Genomic DNA, 12,620 nt, shown 5'->3' on the forward strand with positions numbered 1-12,620 from the left:
TGTTTTGTTATATGTATTTTTATTATGTTAAAATTAAAACTTTCTTTTTATTTAAACAGAAAAGGGGAGATGATGTGGGAAATCCTTCTGTATATGTGTTGCTTTTATTGGTTAATAAATAACTGCTTTGAGCCTATAGAAGCACAGATCAAAGCTAGGCGGGGAAAACTAAATTGAATGCTGGGAGAAAGAATGCAGAGTCAATGAGATGCCATGGAGCCACCAGAGGAGAAAAAAATGCAAGCTGCCACCTGGAACCTTGCTGATAGGCCACAAACCTAATGGTAAAATATAAAATAATAGAAATGGGTTAATTTAAGAGATAAAAGTGAGCTATAAATACGCATAAGCTGATAGGCCAAGCAGTGATTTAAATAATATTGTTTCTGTGTGGTTATTTTGAGTCTGGGCAGCCAGGAAAGAATAAGCAGCCTCCAACTACACTGGTCTACAGTGGTGAGTTCCAGGACAGTCAGGGCTACAGAGGAAAGAAAAAACTTATCTTAGAAAAGAAAAAATAAGGAAAGATAGGATGGAAGAAAGGAAGGAAGGAACAAAAGAAGGAGGAAGGGACAGAAGAAGGGAAATAGAGGAAGGCAAGGAAAGAAAGACAACAATAAACCCAACACACAATAAAGCTAGTCCTTTTTAAATAAAATTTTCAATGTTTTATTTATTTTTATTTTACACTCATTGGTGTTTGATTCGCATGTATGTCTCTTGAGGGTGTCAGGTCCTCTGGAAATTGAGTTACAGACAGCTATGTGCTGTGCAAGCTGGGAATTGAACCCAGGTCCTCTGGAAGAGTAGTCAGTCCTTCTGACTGCTGAGCCATCTCTCCAGCCCACAAAACCAATTTTTAAAGTTTAACCACAGATGTGAAGAGCATTCACAAGGCTGTACAGGTACGGAAGATGCAGTCCTGACAAGACTCGGGAGGTTCTCTCCCAGAATTAGTGAACAAAGACTGAGACTCTGCACTGCAAGCTGCTTCATGCTTGAATCCCAACACTCAGAAACATGAGGCAGGAGAATTGCTGTGAACTGGAAGCCTGCTAGTGCAAGAATAATAGGGAATTTTTTAAACAGAGGAGGTGAAGCGGGGCACAGAAAGACAGAAAGTCTAACAAACAGACAGTCAGACCCTGAGAATAAAGACCATTGTCATCAGTTATCAGGATAGTGTGCATACAGAAATCTTCTAATGTAGTCATTCTCAACCTTCCTAACATCATGACCCTTTAATACAGTTCCTCATGTTGTGGTAACCCCAACCATAAAATTATATTCCTTGCTATTTCATAAGTGTAGTTTTTCTACTGCTATGAATAATAATGTAAATATCTGTGTTCTATGATGGTCTTAAGTGAACTCTTTGAAAGGATTGCTCACCCACAAAGAGGTCAAGAACCAGAGCTTGGCTGAAGGAACAGAAGGAGCTCCCGTAACAAGGTTCCAAGCCACGTGGCTAAATACAGACAAGAATTATGGTTTAATTTAAGTTGTAAGAACTAGTTAATAATAAGTCTGAGCTAATAGGCCAAACAGTTTATAATTCATATAAGCCTCCGTGTGTTTCATTGGGACTGAATGCTGCAGTTCCAAGTGGGACAGAAACTTCTATCTACAAAAGGCGCCACAACATTTGGCAAGAAATTCCACATAAAGCCTGAGAAAATTTTTAAAAGAAAGAAAAAGAAAAAAAGAAGGATGCTAGAAAAGAGTCAAGCACAGCTTCTTGGTAAACATCTTTTTTTCAATAGACTCAGTTTGCTGGCACCAAACAGAGGTGGCTCCTTGAAGAAAGGCTTCCTGACTCAATGTTAGCAGCAAAAACTGTAAGACCGTTTTGTTAAGAGTCTCTACCACTAAATACTTAAATGGTGTTTATGAGCAGCTGGTAACTTGCATCTTGGTGGTGGCATGGACCTAGAAACTCCACAGAATTGTGTCAATAAGGGTGGTTCCCACCAGTACCTCTGCTATGAAGCTAGACTCTCAAAAAGCTGAGGAATGGGCCAGAACCAGTCACCAAAATCAAAGCTTTAATCCTAGCCATATCACTTAGCAGATTAAAGACTCATGTGGTCAGAAAAAGATAGAGATATACAATAAAGACAGATTCAGATGAAAAGGAAAAACTTCTAAATTGTTTACAGTGTTTGTAAAAATATATGTAGGCTTGGGAGAGAAAAGAAAAAGGATAAAGTCCTTAAGAAGAAATAGAATAGTACAATGCCCTTAATCCTAGCACTTGGGAGGCAGATGCAGGAGGATCTCTGTGAGTTTGAAGTCAGCCTGGTCTGTAGAGTGAGTTCCAGGACACCAAAGAGAAACTCTGTTTCAAAAAATCAAAAATTAAAAAATAAAAATAAAAGAAAAAGAGTCGAAAAAGAAGCCACATAATGATGGAAAATACAAAGAGAATCTGGACATTGTATGTTATTTGAATTGTTTACTGAGGAAGGAGCAACAGCTGCTAAAAGACATTTAATTATAAATGCTGCTAGATTAATCCAACCTATATATTTTGAAAATGCCTTGGCTTCGAAATTTAACTCAAAGATATGTTACTATGGAGAAGATGTATTGTTTTTGTTTCCACAGGAAATGAGAAGCTGTAGATTCATTCTTGGTTAAGAACAGTAATGTTTGATCAAGGAAGACACCCTTAAAATTCTCCAATGGGAATGGATGATCCAACATTTCAGAGTACCTTCTTTGCAGTCTCTCTGAGTTCTACATTCAGAACAGCCTCAAGACTGCTGGCTGAGATGGTCCAGACTCAGAAAATGCTCCAGTCAGGATTTGACTATAACCCTAAATTTTCTTTGGGTCCCCATAAGATTATCAGTGCCTCTAATCATCAGGAAGTAACCAAGACAACTATGCCCACATTCCCCCCCCCCCAAAAATGGATTATGGATCCTTGGCTTTGTGTAGTGTGTTGGTGACAAGTTGTTATAGATAATGGTCAGAAAAAAAGCTAAACCAAGGAGATTAGATTCAGGGTCTTGTTTCGAAAAGAAAATAAGGGGTAAATGCCATGGGACAATGCTTCTGTACACTGTAATGATTTGTCATTTGTTTTAGTGTGGGCAGAGATATTGGGTGCTTAAAGGAAATCTCACACTGGCTCAGAACTGAGAGAAAGATAGCTATTGATTTAGGGGAAAAAACTTACAAATCAGGATAATCTGCTTGAAGGGTAGATGGAAATCGGATTCAAAACAAGCTGAAGGAACAATCGCGAACAAAGGGGGGGGCAGAGAAAAGAAGAGGAAGTTGGATGCACTTGGGCATCGGGGTAAATAGTCTATGAGGCCATGCCTGACGTGGGAGTGATTTCTTTCCAATCTGTTGCTTTCATTGGTTAATTAATAAAGAAACTGCCTTGGCCCATTTGATAGGCCAACCCTTAGGTGGGTGGAGTAAACAGAACAGAATGCTGGGAGAAAGAAGCCAAGTCAGTGAGTCGCCACGATTCTCCCACTCCAGACAGACGCAGGTTAAGATCCTCCCTGGTAAGCTACCTCGTGGGCTACACAGATTATTAGAAATGGGTTAGATCAATATCTAAGAGCTAGCCAATAAGAGGCTGGAACTAATGGGCCAGGCAGTGTTTAAAAGAATACAGTTACTGTGTAATTATTTTGGGGCATAAGCTAGCCATGCGGGTGGCCGGGTGCCAGGGAAGCAGCCCCGCCGCTCTTATTACTACACATGCCCCAGTAGGTGGGTAAACCTTCCTGCAGCATTTTGGTTTAGTGAAGCAATGATTGACCAATAGCCAGGCAGGAAGTATAGGCGGGGCAGCCAGACTAGGAGAATTCTGAAAAGAGGAAAGTCAGAGATGCAGTCTCCTCCACCCAGACACAGTCACCACCCAGACGCAGATGAAGCAAGATGAGAATGCCTCATTGAGAACAGGTACCAAGCCAAGCGGCTAAACATAGATAAGAATTTTGGGTTAATTTAAGTTGTAAGAGCTAGTTATTAATAAACCTGAATAAGCCAAACCAGTTATAATGAATGTGTTTAATTGGGACTGAATGGCTACGGGACTGGGCAGGACAGAAATTTCTGTCTGCAGAAATTGATTCAGGAAGTGATAAGGCAGGGTGGAGAGGGGATCTAGGCCTTTTTCATCGGAGGAACGGAAGAGGTAGGAAGTCACTGCTGGCTGTTCCCCTGCTTCTCTGATCTCTCATGTTTTTACCCCAATATCTGACTCCTGGTTTTTATTGATGAGATTGATTAGATTTATGCTTCAGTTTAGAGTTCATCTAAACCTTTTGCCCCTTTGCTCTGTAAGGGATTTAGTGTTTTTTAATACAGTTTCTTCAGTCTCAAGCCGGAACTCATGATATCATACTTACTGAAATGTGATGAATATTGCCCAACAGGAAGAGACGCCTTCGCTTCTTGAGATTAGAAGGGTGGAGGCCGAGAGGGACAGAGAACTGTGCTTTCGTTTTCTAAGAAACAGAACTTTGGAAAAGTGGAGCAATTGAAAGGAAGCCAACCTCAGCCTTTTGCCTAGAACTGCACTATCTCACAGAGGCAAAATAGAGCTGTGTCCTTCTCAAGCCTTAGGTCTGCATCCTCCAGTGTCTGATGCTTGCACTAATCAGGGCTTCTGGAATCTTCTTCTCTTTCAAGAGCCCAATACCGTGGATTTTTTTTTTTTAATTCTCAGACAAGTTTCTTGCTCAAATTGTCTTGGAAATGGGAAACAGATTCAAATACAATTACGAAGAATTCAGCAAGTGAGGAGTTGGTGACTCTTTCTGCTCTGCCACAGCAGCCCCCTACCTGTCCTGACAGTGAGAGTCTAGGCTGCACTTGAACCAGCAGGGAGTTGAGGCAGGACTGGGGCTTGGGTTGAGTTTCAGAGACCAAACAATGCACCCCACAGCGTCCCTAGTGGTCTGGGCATTTTGTCTCCTGTGTATTCAAACCTGAGGTCTCTGAGCACTGGAAATGACAGAGCTTAAAGGGGATGGGTATGCCCAGTCTTTGTTTAATATATATATTTACTAAAACATACCCCACCGTAAATTAAAAAAAAAAAAAACCTTAAATCAAAGAAACCGAAAAGCTTGTGTTTTCCTGAGATTACTCACTAAGGGAAAGAGCTAGAAAAAACAAGAATGGATGGTTGTCATATTGAGTTTTAAAAGAGCCCCAATGAAAGCAAAGTAGTAAGAGACTGTAAACTCCTTTGGGCCACTGGAGTCTTTTCTTGCAGGGCTAAGGGGGGGGGGGGGTTGCCCTCTGCCTGCACTGGTGCAGCAGCTGTTGTCATTTAAAAAGTGGAACATGAGAGAAAGGCGTCATGTGACAGAGCTCACATGGGTTTTTTTTTTTTTTTTAAACTGGGGCAAAGTATGGCGAAAGAGTGGAAAAGAGCAGAGAGGAGACTGGACTCTGGAGACAGGAGTGATGGAAGAGAGAAGAAAGGCAGAGAGAGAAAGAGGGAGAGGGAGAGACAGAGGCAGGGAGAGTCAGAGAGAGAGTGAGAGAGAAGGGCAAAGGCCTGCCTGCACCTTCAGAGGAGCAGCAGGAAAGGGAGAGAGGGGGAAGGAGTGGAGCTTGTCTCTCAAAGGGGAGCACATAGCTTGTGCACATAGCTCATGCACACAGACTATGTAGTGGCATAGCAACCATAGGACCCTCGGCTGGCCAGGGTACTGCCTGAGTGCATCCTGCCAGGTCCTCAGAAGGACAGTGCAGGTGCCTGAATGCTACATTCCTACCTCTGTTTATTATAAAAAGTGAGTTAGGGATGGTAAGTGGGGACAGGAAGTGAGGGCACCAAGTTCTCAAGACTGCTTCCTAGACCCAAATTGGAGCACCGGACTGAGCTCTTAAGATCCAAATGAGGAGCAGAAGGAGGGAGAACATGAGCAAGGAAGTCAGGACCACGAGGGGTGCACCCACCCACTGTGACAGTGGAACTGATCTATTGGGAGCTCACCAAGGCCAGCAGGACTGGGACTGAATAAGCATGGGATGAAACCGGACTTTCTGAACATGGCGGACAATGAAGGCTGATGAGAAGCCAAGGACAATGGCACTAGGTTGCGATCCTAATACATGAACTGGCTTTGTGGGAGCCTAGCCTGTTTGAATGCTCACCTTCCTGGACCTGGATAGAAGTGGGAGGATCTTGGACTTCCCGCAGGGCAGGGAATCTGGACTGCTCTTCATTCTCGAGAGGGAGGGGGAATGGAGTGGGGTGGAGGGGGAGAGGGGGAAGGGAGTGGGGGGAGGGGACCATTGTGGGAGGAGGGGGAGGGAAATGGGAAACGGGGAGGAGGCAGAATTTTTTTTTTCAACAACTAAAAATATAATAAACAAAAAATAAACAAAACAAAACAAAATTATTTTGAAAATTTTTAGTTCTAGGTGTAATGCTGGTTTTCTCAAAATTGTATGCTTGTAGTACAAAGTAATAAATTTAGAAATAGCATGCATTCATCTATGAAAAAAAAAGACTGCTTCCTGATGATTTGTATCAAAATCTTGGGGACCTAAGAAAGCTGGGGTGCCGGCCACGACATCCTCGTGTATATGACTGTTTCACTTCTGTCCACACTCTGTGGAAACATCTGGCACTGCTTGGACCGGGGAAGATGTTGGCAGGACAAAAGATAAAAGTTAAGTTTAGAGAAAAAAAGTTCTTTAGGTCCTGGTAATTGAGGGAGGAGGCATCACAAGACCATGGAAGGGGGGGGGGGGAATCATACTTATCTGGAGTGAATCTGACATGTTTGGGTGGATCCCAGTTGACTCCCTGGAACCTACTAGAATTCTGTGAGTTTGGGAAAAGATAAGTTTTACACACGTTAGGAATGGCAGCACACTCACACCAGAGATGATTTTCACCGAAAGCATTAACACCCTTTCTTCTGTCCAGGAAACTGCGACACATGTTTGTTTGTAGCACAATGCAAAGGACCTTTTAAGTCTATAGTTAGAAACCAACTAAGGGAATTTAAAGTCCTGAGCTTGTGGCTATGGTGGCATGATGGTAGTATGGTGTGTAGTTCTTCACCAGCGCTAGGTTACTAGCTTACCAGAATCCCATCGATTACTGTGAAGACTGTCAACTTTTGCAGTCTTAATATCACAGTAGCGTAACGAGAGAGAGAAACGTGTCTCATTCTTTCAAACGTCTCAAATAGCTTTCTCGTCACTGGCACTTAAGCCTTTCCATCCTCAGCCCTTCATAACACGCATTCACACACCTTAAGTCACTTTCTTAGACCTTAAAACACTCTGAGACCCTCACAGCTTAAGCTGCCTTACCCTCACAGAAACTTCACACCTCAAACACCGTCTTTCTGTCTAATTCACTAGGAGACACAGGGAGCTGACCACTGCGGGCAGTCAGTGCAAAGTGAGCTCCTTTAAATAAAGGAATGGTAAAGGTTACGTTGAAACATGTTTTGAGATTTCTCTTTTCTTGAGTCTCAGAGCAAGGGGAACTGTGTCCGGATTTAGTATTAACTCTGGGAAAGTGAGGCCTGTGACCTGAATTTCACACAGAGACCTGAGGAAGCAGCTGAAGCCGTGGTTGCTGCTGTTAAACTGACACAGCTACCAGTCGTCAAATGGCATCCGTGTTCTGAGAAGCGTGATGTTTACCTGAGAGGAGCGATAGAAAATGAGAGACGCTTACTTGCTGGCTACCTAGACAGCTACTCCCCAGGGTCCTCCATGATAGCTGAGGGCAGAGGTCTCAGGGCAACATCAGTCTTTTGCTGTTAGGTCTAGGCCTGCTAGGTCACGGAAGGTCCAACAGGGACGAGGAATTTGATGGAGGACCAGCCTGCCTTTGTCTAGGCAACAACTCAAGGCAGTCAACTCCCCAGTGTCCTGTTGTCCATGGTCTGAAGAGGGTCTCGGCAGTAGTTGAGGTGAACGGCAACGTTTGCTCGATGACTGGGGTTGCCACTTTTGAAGCAAGTTCTGGCCATGACTCAGATTGCCAGCAGACAGGAGGAAATGCCAGGGTAGTCTGCCTAGTTTCACACGATGCCAATGTTATAATTTGAAAAGTGGCATGAGAAAGAAAGACACCATGTAACAGAGCTTACCTGGAGGAGTTTTTATTGGGGGAAAGGAAATGGGGGAAGGCAGGAACAGAGGGGAGAGATCGACCTCTGGCCAGGGACAGGTACAAAGGAAGGAAAGAGAGAGGCCCTGGGGTTGGGGGGCAGAGATAGAGAGGCAGAGAGACAGATAGAGAGAACTAGAGATAGAAACAGGCTCAAAGGCCTGGCTACCTCTTCAGAGGAGCAACAGGAAGGAGGGAGAGGGAATTGCTGGAGCTTTTCTCTTAGATGGGGAAGGACACATAGGGCATGCAGACAGACTATGTAGTGACATGGTGGTCATAGGACCCCGGGCTGGCCAGGTTTCTGTCTGAAGGCTCCTGCCAGGTGCCCAAGGGCTAACAGAAGCCCTCTGCAGGCCCCTTCCTTCTCCCCAGGACGCTCACTGCTCTCCTCCTCCCATCCCTCCAGCACCTGCCCTTTATAGCTCTGGGGCTTAGGCTGCTCTAGGATGGGTGCTAAAGATGGAAGGCTGGCGCTCCTCCTAAGAGACCACAAACAGTTCATTTCTTTTCTAAATTAAATTAGAATTTCTTTCATGCCAGTATTTATAATATAGGAACAAATTCCCCTGGACCTCTACCCTCCCTTTGCCCTCCTCCTTCTATCTGGTCCCTGTGTTCTCCGCACACTTTCATGTTTGTTTGCATTTAGTTTGTTCTTGTTCTTGTCTTCGTCCGTTTGAGTGAGAATTACACAGAACATAACAGTTCCCCATCATACTTCCTGGAGTGACGCAATGCTCAAAGTCCCAGAGGACAGCACAGGTTAATTCATAAAACTAGTCACTTCAGGGCATCAAGTAACCACACCCTGGCTATATATTAGCCAGTTGCTGTCTAAGAGTTTATCAGGGGAGGTTTTTAGTCACCCAAGGTCACACTTCCTGCTTCTCTGAATAAGAAAAACAACTGGAAGACTACCAGCGCTCTGGCTTCAATGAACTCAGCTCCCAGGACACTGAGTAAATGAGCCAGGTCCATTGCAGCATCCATGACCCCACTGTCTTTCTCTTCCTTTTCCCACCCAATGTCTGGGCCTGTCAACTTACTGACCCCTGGGGGATGTGGAGTGGGGCAGTTGCCAGCACAACCCATCCCTCTCAGGTAAACCCAACCTGGTTTCCTTGTAGGAATCTCGACTCCTTGGCATCTTCATAGACTCTTCTGCCAAAGCACAGACTGCTGAGGACTTGGGAGTCACCGGAGCACCGGAGCTGAGGTGAGAGCAAATGTCTTACTCTCGTGGGGGGGGGGGGCTTTAAGTTGCGGGGAGAGAACCTACTATGCTCATTCTGTGACTGACTAGTGAGGCAGGAATAGGGAGGTAATGAGGGGCTGTGTCTGGCAGGCTTGTGTGACTGTCTAGAGTCTCTTGAGAATTGATTCCCTATTCTCCTGGAGTCCTGACCCTGTTGCAAGGTAAGAAAACATGGTTCCCGGAAGGGGAGGAGCACTTTAGAGCCAGAAAGAAATCAGCCCCTATGGAACTTTGTAATTTAGAAGATGGGAACCTTGCTTTTCGAAGGGAAATGCACAGTGCCAACCCAGGAGAGAAAGAGACAGCGTGGTCTAGGCTTGGGGTGTTTGCTTCTGTTCCACAGAAAGCAGGTCCTTCCTCTCCTGGCCACTCTTTCTCTGCTTTCCTACCAACCTGCATTTGGGGGAAAGTAAGGACATCTGAATGCCATCCTCTTTACTTCCAAGATAGCTGACTGGACACCCTGAACCCCAGTTCCCTTCTGAGAGAATGTCCTGAAACTCAATGCTACAATTTAAGAAGGAAACCTGGTAAATTAGACCCAGGGCTCCAGGACTTGAGTGAGCTCTACATCAGTCTTGGAAATTGGTGAGCTCTGGTGTCTGCCTTGGTTTTTAAGGATGGTGTCACAGCCGTGTGCCTGAAGGTAGTGGATATAAACCATAATCAGTTTTCATAGATGGACCCTTGAACTGAGATGGTCATTGTCCCAGGCTAGCCCACAGCTCCTCTCAATGTGACTGCATGGTAGCACCCTCGGGTTTTAATAATCTCAGGGGCATTGTCATTTTTACTTGGTGTGAAATATGACTTCTGCCCCTTCGTTGTGGCTGGTGATCTAAGGATGATGGCTTAGGACTGGACCTGACAAAGAGGGTGCTGGACAGGGGTTGTGCTGGTTTGGAATGAGGAAATGAGACCGCTCAGCAGTGCAGAGAACAGGGTGGAGCTGCAGCCTTCTTAGTAGTGCAGGCGCTTCCGTTCCAGTTTAGTTTGGTTGTAGGTCTGTTTTTGTATTTTAGAGGGGAGGGAGGCAGACAGGGTCCTGGTGTGTACCCAGGCTGGGCTGTGATTCACAGTGTGTGTTCTGCCTGCCTCAAGCTCAGGATGCCCACAGCAGGCTCCCAAGGCCGACACCATGCTTGGCTCCTGAGAACTCTTCAGAAGGAGATGAAAATCTCTGGCAGGGCATTAAGGAAAGTGACTGACATCTGGGGCTGCCCTCCTGTGTAGAAATAGGCACTGACTGGCACTAACACACACTAAGTAGCACAAAGCAGAATGCTCATCAGAGTGTGAACGCACATCTTCCTGTGTGTTTTTTGCACAGTTATATCACATTAACGCCACAGTTAAGCTTTCAGTTTAAACTTGAGTGATCACACACCTCTGGCTTCCTTGCTGTTCATCTCCTAGGAGACAAGACTTTTTTCTTTAGCCCGACTGAAAACTTTCAACAGCGCGTTCAATGCTTTCCTTACCTGGGACCTATCTGAATGCATGGCCAGTCTGAACTCATCTTGGGACAGTGTTTTCCTCTTTGCTCGGGGTACTTGGGGAACATAGAGGAATGTGCTGGTTTATAATAGATATGGAGCCCTAGGCCTGTGTCCTATCAGGTGCTGAGTGTGCACCCACACACCTGCCCAAGAAAAAAAATTGTTGGGGAAAACCCAATGGTGAATATAAACTATAATCAGTTTTATCACTTGACCTAGTAATTCAGTTCCAGAAACTTTTCTAGTGTTCCTATGGTTTTGCAGTCTTAGATAATATTACCTTCTTGTAGAATGAGTCACGAATTCAGATGCATCCTCATGGTTTAGTTGAACTGGATTCCTGGAGTCAAACTTCTTTCCCGAAAGGTTTTATTACTTCAGGATTTTATTTTTTGCTATCTGTGATTTAATTATTTTGTGTATCTTCTCAGGATTCCCACTACCCAGCATAATAGATGTTTATATTCCTGCACCACATCTATGTGAGAACCCTTGGACCTAATGAAATTCGGTAGCTGTGGCCAGGAGGGTTGACTCATGCCTTTAATTCTAGCACTCAGGATGCACAGGCAGGTGGCCAACCTAATGGGTGGAGGCCAGCCAAGTATACATAGAAAGACCCTATCTCAAAAAGCATAAATAAAAAATAATAAAAATGAAATATAAATGAATAAAAATTAGTGATACGGTTAGTATTCTCCTGCCTCAGTTATGATTATAGCCAATCTTCACATATACTACTTTAACCATTTGGAATCCATCTCCAGTCTCAGCTGTCATGATATTATGAAGCACTGGTACATTAATATGCATATGAAAATGAGCAGATTACAGGAACTGGGAATAGTGAGCCACCATGTGGTTGCTGGGAGTTTTACTCAGGACCTCTGGAATAGCAGCCAGTGCTCTTAACCACTGAGCCATCTCTCCAGCCTTAGGAAGGGGGAGTGGTATAAAAGTTCAGAGCACTTTCTGCTCTTGCAGAGGACCGGGGTTTAGTTCCTAGCATGGTGGCTCACCAACATCCCTAACTGCAGTTCCGGGAATCCCTCTTCGAACTCTGTGAACACCAGTCACATGTATTAAAATTACTCATTTGAAAAAGCTACAGTTTTCAGGGTTTTGACAGAAGCCACTAATCATTACTTTACAAACTAATTGTAAGTGAAACATGACTGCAAAGCAAAACAAAATTCTAAACTTTATACTTTGATTTTTGCCAGGATGGCAAACCATGATAAACTCGCCCATGAGGGAAAGAAAGCTCATCATGTCGGTGAAATGGTACTTCCTTCAGCTGTAGGGTAATGGAACAGCTGCATGGTGTTCTGTCCAGAATGGTCCCCACATCAGGGCAGATCTCTGCCATTGAGCTGCGACCCAGCACTTCCCCCTCCTTTCATGAAGTTGCAGAAAACTGACACCAGCATTTTCCAACAGTGTTGCTAAGAAGAACATCATAGATGCAGAAGCTTAAGTCAAATGCTAACAGATTGAATTCTGCTCTAGAAATAACAACAGAGTGATGGGTGTGCCCATGATCATGGGTTCTTGGGAGCCTGAGGTGGGAACAAGATTGGAGGTCAGAATTCGGGTAACTCTGGGCAGAGAGAGGAAGAAGACAAAGGAACAAAACTGCTTTATTCCCTCTGTGAAAGCATTAAACAAACAACAACAACAACGAAACAAAACCAGAATTCATGAAGGTTAAGTATTTATCCAGATGAAGCCACATTCG

The sequence above is a fragment of the Microtus ochrogaster genome, chromosome 7 (assembly GCF_000317375.1).
Source record: "Microtus ochrogaster isolate Prairie Vole_2 chromosome 7, MicOch1.0, whole genome shotgun sequence".
NCBI classification, from domain to species: Eukaryota; Metazoa; Chordata; class Mammalia; order Rodentia; family Cricetidae; genus Microtus; species Microtus ochrogaster.